Source organism: Triplophysa rosa, linkage group LG5, assembly GCF_024868665.1.
Source record: "Triplophysa rosa linkage group LG5, Trosa_1v2, whole genome shotgun sequence".
In the NCBI taxonomy this organism is placed as follows: Eukaryota; Metazoa; Chordata; class Actinopteri; order Cypriniformes; family Nemacheilidae; genus Triplophysa; species Triplophysa rosa.
Window position 1 is genome coordinate 29,854,576 of NC_079894.1, and position 10,338 is coordinate 29,864,913.

The following is a 10,338-nucleotide window of genomic DNA, read 5'->3' on the forward strand; positions in this document are numbered from 1 at the left end:
ATTTTCCATCGTTGCAAAGCATTTTTACAGTGGATACATATTAATACAAAAAGTTGTGAGAGAAATTTGAATAAATAGAAACATTCCCAGTAAGACAAAGTAACAACTAAAGTTCAATTCAATTTATTTATATAGCGCTTTTCACAATGTGCATTGTTCCAAAGCAGCTTTACAGGAGCAAATAAGAAAAACACAGAAAGGTAAAACACAGCACAGTGCATGGTGTTTATAGACCAAGCAAGATCATTATAATAAATAATATCTAATAAATAAATGCAGTCTCCCGGTGAGCAAGCCAACACTGCACTGCTGTGGCAAGGAACCCAAACTCCAATGATGAATAAATGGAGAAAAAGAAACCTCGGGAGAAACCAGGCTCAGCGGGAGGGCCAGATCTCCTCTGACGTGTCATAGCTGCACTCAGTGACCCCGACCAAAGCCAGCGATCAAACGTCCACGAAGAACATGGAGAGCCCACCAGCCGCGACCCAGGAAGCCCCACCCGCTGAAACCATGCAGGTCCAACCAGGTCCCATCCGCGATCAACAACAGACAACAGAGGAATAACCTGGGAAAATTAGTAATGGCATAATGTAACTTTATTCCACAACAAGCCCCCCCCCCACTCCCCACAAACACCCACCCAGCAACCTCCAATCAAAGTCACAGAGTGCAGCTATAACTTCAAACTGCTGTCATGTGATGTAAGTTTAGCATTAAATACCAAGTATTGTAAATTTAGCATTAATGTGACAAGTAGTCCGTCTTTGCTCTTGGGTGGTGATGGAATTGCCTTGGATGGAGCTGGATGGTCAGTCAGTCCGCAGGCTCTTGCAGGAGGATGGCACAGGGTTTTCCGATGTAGCTGGCGTAATCTCTAGTTGGGGATGGGCATATGACGTTCATCTGGGCCTGGCGGAATCTCTCCTACCTCGGGATGGTCATCCCGAGGCGGGGGCATAAAGAGAATAATTAGTGTAGCTGCTGTTCATTAGCTATGTGTTAGTGAATGCTTGGCTGAAAAGATGTGTCTTTAATCTAGATTTAAATTGGGAGAGTGTGTCTGACCCTCGAATGGTGTTATCAAAAGTCCGGAGTTTTGAAATCTTAGAGAGCGTGATGGGTTGTAGTGTGGTAGAAGCTCTGTTATGTAGGTAGGGGCTAAACCGTTTAAGGCTTTATAAGTAATTAAAAGAACTTTAAAGTCAATACGATACTTAATGGGTAACCAGTGAAGGGTTGATAACATTTGGGTTATGTGATGGTATTTATTCAATCTGTTAATATGTATATTCTACTATTTACTACCCTGTACAATGTCTCTTATATGTTATTACCCCCCATTTTCTGTAAAATAGTCTTTATTTTATATATGCACAATTTAGAATCTTTTAGACTGTAAATCGTATTATATTGTATTGTCATTGTGTTGAATGTCTGTACTAGAAGCTTCCAACACCAAAGAAAATTCCTTGTGTGTGCAAGCACACTTGGCAATAAAGCTCTTCTGATTCTCTTTCTGATTCTGATTTTCTGGACCTGGTTAGAACTCTGGCAGCTGCATTCTGAACTAACTGTAGTTTGTTTATTGATGCTGCAGGACAACCACTAAGCAGTGCATTACAGTAGTCAAGTCTTGAGGTCACAAATGCATGAAGAAGCTTCTCTGCATCAGCCACACATAAAATATTTCAAAATTTGGCAACATTTCTAAGGTGGAAGAAGGCTGTTTTTGTGACATTTGAGATGTGATTTTTAAATGACAGGTTGCTGTCTAATATAACGCCGAGGTGTTTAACTGTATTTGTTGGAGTAACAGTGCAGCCTTCAATTTGCAGGTCATAATCCGAAATATTCTGCTCACGTGTCTTTGGTCCGATAAGTAATATTTCGGTTTTGTTAGAGTTTAAAAGAAGGAAATTAGTAGTCATCCAATGTTTTATATCTTCGATGCACTCTGCCAATTTGGATAGCTGAAGAAATCATCTGGTCTTGATGAGATATATAGCTGAGTATCATCTGCATAACAGTGGAAGCTAATTCCATGTTTTCTAATAATGTTTCCAAGGGGCAGCATGTATATGGAGAATAGCAGGGGTCCTAAAACCGATCCCTGAGGTAATCCATAATTTACTTGCGTTAGATTTGATGATTCCCCATTTAAATGGACAAATTGATGTCTGTCTGATAAGTAAGATCTGAACCATTGTAGTGCCTGTCCCTGAATACCGGTATAATTGTGTAAGCGATCTAGAAGTATTTTATGGTCTACAGTATCGAATGCAGCACTAAGGTCAAGCAGGACTAGGAGTGAGATGATACCTTTATCTGATGCTATAAGCAGGTCGTTTGTCATTTTTATGAGCGCAGTGTCATGGTTCTGCCTCTTCTTGTCCTGTTTTTCTTGGTCTTGTGGCAGAATCATGGCAGAGCCTCTTCTTTTGTGTGGAGAGAAACATATTATTGTCAGCCACCACACAATGTGCGTTCTCTCCGGTCTCGTATTTGGCACCCGCCCCTCTCGTTTCCTCGTTTAACTTCCCGCCTGTGTCTCATTACCCACACCTGCCCATTGTTATCTTCTTTGTTAGTTCCCTTATTTAATGCCCTTGTGTCTGCTGTCCTGTGCTCGTTCGTTTTGTACAATTTGCGTTTGTACCACGTGCTTGTTTTGATGCCAAGCCTTGTTATCTTGCCTTGGGCATTACCTGTGAACTTCTCGTAGCCTTGTCTGTATTACCCTGTCTTGTTGTAGTGTTTATTTAGTTTTATCCCAGTCATGTTAAATTTATTTAATTCCTTGTCCTCCTGTTTTTGCCCCCACGTGGGTAGTGCTTTGTTTGGTTGTTTTATCATTAGTCCTGAGTAACCCCTTACTCGCCGCCTGCATCTGGGTTCTTCCCGTGAGATTCGTGACATAACGAACGAGCCACATTAGAACTCAGCAGGCAGTATGGAGGCAGAGCGATCCCGCCAGGCTCACCTCCTTTGCAGTCTTCGCCAGGGGAACTCCAACCTGATGGATTACGTCGACAGGTTCCTGGAGGCTGCAGAGGAGGTGGTCTTTGGGGAGGCGGAGGTGGCGGCGTTGTTTAACCGCGGCCTCAGGGACCCTCTATTGCCGGTGGAGATGAGGATGCTGAGACCGCTGGACTTCGATGGCGTGATTAGGTTCGCCATGAACTGACCGGAGCCCAGGGTCTCAGTCCATCCGAGTCATCCATCTTCGTTGGCCGCGATCCCTGACGGTCGCGCCCTGCAGACCGGGTTCGTGGGCACCGCTGCACGGTGAAAAAATCTTCCTGTTTTATAGGTGAAAAACACTGTAGCTTTTCTTTTGGGGCGATGGTTGACACTAATTCATCGGACACAATTGTTTTATTATTCGGGGGACAGACACAGTCTCTGTGCATTTGGAAGCAGTAACATTTTTAACAGTTGAGTGAGAGGAACACAGACTATGTTTAAAGTTTTTACTAGTCAAATGGTGCGTAGTGTCTTTGAGATGTTGTCAGACAGAAGATCTGCTCCGATGCTGCTGGGGTGCAGGCCATCCGGGCGGAAAAGCCTAGGTCGAAAAGAGCAGCTTCTGTTCAATACACCATGACACTAACCATTGATTAAGCGCAAATAGTCTACTGAACTTTTCATTCCCTCGTCGGTAGGTAGGAAGCGGCCCTGATACGATGATCCTCGCCGTGGGCGATGCGTTGCGTACCATATCGATCAGACTCCTGAAGTCCCTCTTCAGGATCTCCGACTGCCGCATCCTGACGTCGTTCACCCCCACTCCAACGTTAGTGTCGTCCTTCAGGATCACAGGTACCTGCGCAGAGACATCAAGAACACGGGCGCCAGGAACACAATGAGTGCACACCTTACCTTGAGTGGAGGAAGCGCGTACGTTCCGGACGATTGAGTCTCCGATGACCACAGCGTTGCATTCTGTCTCGCAGAGGCCGGCAAAGCGGTTCCTGTCGGGATCTCGAAGACCGGTGGCGGCAGTATGGGAGAGGTCATCGCTCCGGTCCTGGTTTGCGCCTTTCGCTGCGGTTGTGCCGGTGCAGGAGTGAAGTTCATTTGGGCTCGTCGTGTTCTCGAAGCCTGGGCTCTGTGCAGAGAAACATGCGGAGTTGAAGTGGTAGGAGTATTACAATCACATCGAAAACTTACCACGGCGTTGTGAGCGTCAGCCCGGGATGTTTCCAGCACTGTTTTACGTTCTCGCAACCATCCCTGCTTCTCTAGTAGATCCTGGATCTGCTTTTCCACAGCCTCCAGTTCCGATTGAAGTGCGAAGAATGTTTCCTAATCTGCACTCAGAGGTATACACACTTCTGAAACATTAGCCATTTAGTGATGTAATAATGAGAACAGTGAGTTAAGCAGTAAGGGCAATATTCAGTAAGTAAAGGCAGGTAATGCTAACAGCCTGAGGGCTAATAGCAAATGATCCTATAAAACTAATTTATCTGTGCGTTTTATGATGATTTTGGTATGGGATACACTTAAGAATAAGTTTTACCGTCGGTGAAATATCAATTCAAAACATAAATCTTAAGATATAACAAGAATAAACGATATATTAAAAATAAGTTTGAAGGAGCTCCGGCTCAAACCACGCGCTCTCAGCAAACAGGAAGTGACGGAGTCAGTGAAAGCATTCATTTGTGTCGGAGCCGATACAATAGCTTTGTGGTTAGTGCTTCAACATATGACGCTGTTGCACTCCGGGGGACCCGAGAAACGACAGCACAACCTGATCATTAGGTTCCTAAGGGGCGCGAGAGGGTTACCACCTCATCCGCGTTCCGTACCCTCTTGTGACCTTGATGTGGTCCTGGCAGGCCTCAAGAGGCCCCCCTTCGAGCCCCTCGGAGATGCCGTTCTTTCTCACCTCACGATGAAGACGGCTCTCCTGATGGCGCTCACCTCCAAGAGGGTAGGGGACCTACAAGCATTCTCCGTGTCCACAGATTGCCTAGAACTCGGGTCCGGTGATTCTCACGTTATCCTGAGACGCCGGCCTGGCTATGTGCCCAAAGTTCCCCCTAGAGACCAGGTGGTAAACTTACAGGCGCATCCGTGTTGTGTCCAGTACGTGCATTGCCCCATATCCGGGGGCGGAGTCCGGCATGCAAATTTCATTCGCCAATTTTATTGACCTTTCCTAATTAGTCAGAAGTTGATAGGTTCTCAAGGCGAACCCCATCTGTCGGTTCGACACAACGTCTCGTTCCCTCCATCAGGGAACTGAGATTACATCCGTAACCAAGACGTTTTTTGCAGCAAAAAAACATTAAATGGGATTGGTGATTGGATAAAAAAATCTAAACCTGACTTGCTCTGCTAGAAATCTTATGATGGGTGGTAGATCTTCCATCAGCACATTGGTTCAAAACAAACTTCAAAATCAACAGAGAATGACTCATTGAGCACAAAATCAAGATCCTGCCACAGTCATCCCAGTCCCCTGATCTGAACTCTATAGAGAATGAGTGAGATAGACTGAAGAACAGGGAGCACCAACATTTGAAGGATCTGGAGAAATTCTGTATAGAGGAATAGTCCAAGATCACTTGTCATGTATTCTTCAACCTCATCAGACATTATAAGAGAATATTCGGAGTGGTTTTTCTGATTGAAGGGGGGCTAATAATTGTGGCCAGTGTGTATTAGAGAAAAAAAATGTATTTCATCGTGTGATTTCCCCCCAAAATACTTTCAGTTGTTTTACGTCAATAAAACATTGGATATAACTAAAATGTCAAAAGGAGAAACAATGCAGATTTATTTTCACAGCATTGTCATATTCAAGGTGGCTAATATGTTTGTCCCCAAGTGGATTTATGCAAGCAAAATCTCACAAAAGCTCACAAGAGCACTTTTCTGTCTACAAAACCTGCATATAAAGGCACCCAGAGAGAGACGAGGCCAATGCAGGATGACACTGAGATTGATCTCTAGATAGGAGTTGATGAAGTGTCATGAGAAACCTTGAGATTTAATGATAATACAACCGGTATATTTCAAATATCATTCTTTTAAACTACATATATTGAGTTATTTATGGCCAGAAGGAAAGTAAAACATTTGTGAACATGAAATTGCAGAAATGAAAGTGTGGGAACAAAAGATGCATTCTATGTAAAAGCGAATGCTCACCCAGACCTGCCTGAAACGCCTCGTGTAACCACACCCCCACAAATCTACGTCATTTCGTGGTATGACTTGACTAAGACCGCCCACATGTAAATGCAAGATAGGTGGGCGTACCTGTAAATCTCATTGTATCATCGCCACCGCAGCCATGTCGCGGAGACGCTGTGTGTTTCGTTGTGAAAAGAAAGACTCTTTGTTTGCCCTTCCAAAAGATGAGACAACTGAAAACAAATGGTTACATTTTATTTACAACACTGTTCCAGAACAGTACAATCCAAACATTCAAGTGTGTGCAGCGCATTTCACAGATGATCGCTTCATGAACCTGGGAGAGATCAAGGCTGGCTGTGCACGAAAGCTTTGCTTAAAAAGTGGGGCTGTTCCAACCATTACAACTTCACAAGGACAATCGGGCGCTTCAGATTCACAGCCTGTAAATATATTTTCATTGTAAAAGACTTTGTTACGGACTAACGCAAGTTGAGTTTGTCGTGTGTTTGTGATCTGCATATGCAGCGTGCGCAACGTGAAAAAAGACAACATAAGTCCTAATAATCAGTAATAATGTTCCCACTAGAGGCAACAATGTGGTGTTTATAATGGGGTTCATTGTCTTGCCGTAACACTGGTTGATCACTAACGGCAAATCTTTATAACCTCGTATATAAAAGGTAAAACAGTTAGCTATAGTTTTTAACTATTTAACATCTTTTTTTTTTTTTAAACCTTACCAATCCTTTACATCCTGCTCAAGTTGCGCTGGCAAAGTTGATGTATCGGCTTGATCATCTTCATTTTCCGGATCAGATTCGGGCTCGAATTGATAAGGAAGTACCGGTGACATTTTATCACCTGTCAGTACAATTGAAGAGGAACCTGATGTTCCAAATATGGTCAGAGGCGTCACATTTCCCTCACACGCTTGCAGTATTCCACCAATCACTACGCACTGGTGAACTGGCCAATCACAGCACACCTCGCTTTACAGAGCCATGAGCTTTGTTGAACATCTGCGCGTTTCAGAGAGGCGGAGCAAAGAGGCGATACAAACATTCACGGTGTGTGGAAAATACCTTAAATTGTGTATACACAGTGCATTACATCTAAAACAAACCATAATATTCCTTTTAGCCCTGTCATTTGCCCCCTTTAACATTTCTACACATATGTCAATAAGGCTAATAGGAACCTGACATATCCTAAAAAGGGCTTACAGTGAACGTCTCTTCACCTGGCAGAACACTTTCAGTCGCTATAATGTTGGGCTAGATATTGTGCTTCTTATCTATGCCAAAGCAGGCCTGCAGTTTTTCCTCTGCCACCTCCTCCAGGTCCTCACCCTTCCTTCCTGACCCAAGAAAAGGATTAATTCCAGTCATGAAAATTCACCCTCGTGCCATTTACTCTTAACCCTTGTTCACACTTGACTTCTTTTTTGACAAGAAAAAGTTGACAGTGGTGCTTTTTTAGTAAAAAACAAACAAACGCTTGCAGCGTTGTGGTACAAATGCAATGTTCAAAGACAGCATTTGTGCATGGAGGCAGTTTAGAGAGACGGGCTTCATAGGCAGCGTAACGGAAGTCTATTTGAATTATAAAGAGAGAGCGTCTTTGCTATAACCAATCACATATTTATCAACTACAATACTAATTTCTCACTAGAAATGCAATCAGAAGTTATTGAAAGTGAAAATTAAACTTACATTTATACAAAACTATGCTCCATGGGCGTTTCCACCGCCATTTAATTTTTTTGAGCCAGAGCCTTCTCGACCAATCACGTTCCGCGCATGTTGTTATGGAAACGACAGGTCTCTGTCATTGGTTAGCTGTGAAAAAGCATTTGAACTTTGTTCAACCTCAAAAGACGCTATGAGCTGCAGAACACGTTGGCGCCTGCGTTTAAAAAAGCCCACAGAACGTTTTTTGAAAACACTGTTAACGCCATAGGATTACAATGTCAAACAGACGCTAGCAGCTTCAAAAAAGAAGTCAAGTGTGAACATGGCCTTAGGCTTCTCTTTCTTCTCTGGACTGTGTGGGATTGAGAGTTTGTCACTCTCGGATGGCGTTTCCACAGCTCCAGTCACTACTGCAGCATCTCATTCTGTCCTTTCCAGGACGCAAGGTTATGTTTAGAACTGAGACCCCTTTTATACATCATAGCTCTGAGGTAACGGTGCAGAAAAACCTTTATGTAAATCCTCGCTCTGCTTTATAATGTGCTTGTTTAGCTTGCCCCTTGTTATCTTCACAGTCTATGTAAATCTGTTTAGGAATGTTCAGAAACCTGGATGACCTCCACTGGTGTGCAGCAGCAGCAACAACAATAGCCTTCATTCTTGTGAGCACGGGGATTGCAAAAACACGGAAGAGAAGAGAAGTAACCCTGCCTTTAAGACATGTGACAGGGGTGAACATATGTTTCCTTTTTTTCTTACATTTATTAGTTGTCAAAAGTAACATGTTAACACATTCATTTTTTCAGATTAAAAATATTCAACGCAATTAACGCAGCATCCATTTTGCTAGCGTAACATGATATGATCACGCTCTTATTCTTGCAAAGGCTTCAAACCATCTAAGCAGGTTTGGAAACGGTATATATTAGACAGACAGCTTCCAGCTGTGCAGTGCGGCTATACGGAGAGCTTCTGCTCTCTGTGGATCTCTGTCAGACAGCGCTCCAGAATTACGTTTTCTTTTGTTCTTGAATGAACGAAAACAAAGAGAACAAACGGATGGTCTACTACTTCCGCCGAGATTTGTGAGTGTGCATCGGATGGACGCTCCTCTATCCCCTGACGCCACGGGAGCTGAGCAACGCTCCCATTTCAAAAGTGAATCAAATAAAAATTGCTGAAAACTTTAAGGGGGATATCCGTTTTTCACATGTACCCTAAGTATCGATTAATGAATTTCTCATGACTAAATTATGTTTTTATTAACGCTGATGTACAGGCTGCCCATAGCACAGGTACGTCTGTAAAACATCTGCTAAAGATCAGGAGATCTGGAAAACATCTGCTGCGTAAGAACTTCTGATAAACATCTGAGAAAGAGCCGTTTTACATCCATTCTAAATCATAAACATCTTACAAACATCTCCTAGATGTCTATATGATGTCTGACAGCAGACGTCTCAGAGTAGGGCAGATGAGCCAACTATGTCTTGCAGATGTAAATGTAGACATCCAATAGACATCTGCCAGATGTTTGTGTGCTATCAGGGTGTTGTTAATACGTCATAGGTCAATGAGCATACGGGTCACATGACAATAAAACATGACGGGTGCAGTGTGTCCAAAATGTATCTAATTCTGTGTGTGTGTTTGAGAACTTTCAAATGAGCTAAGAATGGCACAGATATGAAATTATAATGTTGAATAATTGGTTAAAGTTCACTTAAATGAAAAGTTTTTATAGGCTAATAAATGTTAGAATTGTTAGTTCTCAATCATACTTCAATGCTGAATGGTAAGGGTGCTCCGGTCAGGATTATTCATTAGAACCAGTATCGGCGATTACCAATCAAAGGATCTATATGAAGCCTTCTATTTATCACGTAGAATGATTTATTTTACAATTTTAAAGAACAGTGCATATTACCTTATGAATTAAGAGATGAAAAGGAATCATAAATTGACAACTTGCGAACAACATATTCCTCTCCCTTTTTAGAAAGTAAACATAAATGATAGCAGCCATAGGAACAGAGCTTTGCTGTTTAATAATTATGAAAAAACAACAGAACGTGAACGCATTTGTGATGATTGACACACTAGTAACCATAACAATGTTCTGGCGTCTCGCAGCTGTGAGAATATAACCCGTTTGTTATCTGTTATTTTTTAGAGATTCGCTTTGTCCATCAATTAAACTAAAGTACCTCTGACAGATGTGCTGTGTTTTGTTGGAGAGCGCTCTTTTGCAGTTTTGCCATGGTCATTTATTTTTAACCACTTTTATGTTTGTTGTTTGGTATTAGATTATAAAGCTCGACACTTTAGGTGTTAAAAATGGTCAGTTACAGATATAAGAGATTTTTGGGTCTTATAAAATATAAATTACTTGTATTTTTAGGTTTGCTTTGGGCGTGTCTTTGTTTGCTGTTTTTTTCTATGAAGATCTGGCAACACTGTCAGTTTAGCGAAGGGCTCGTGAGAGCGGCTATCA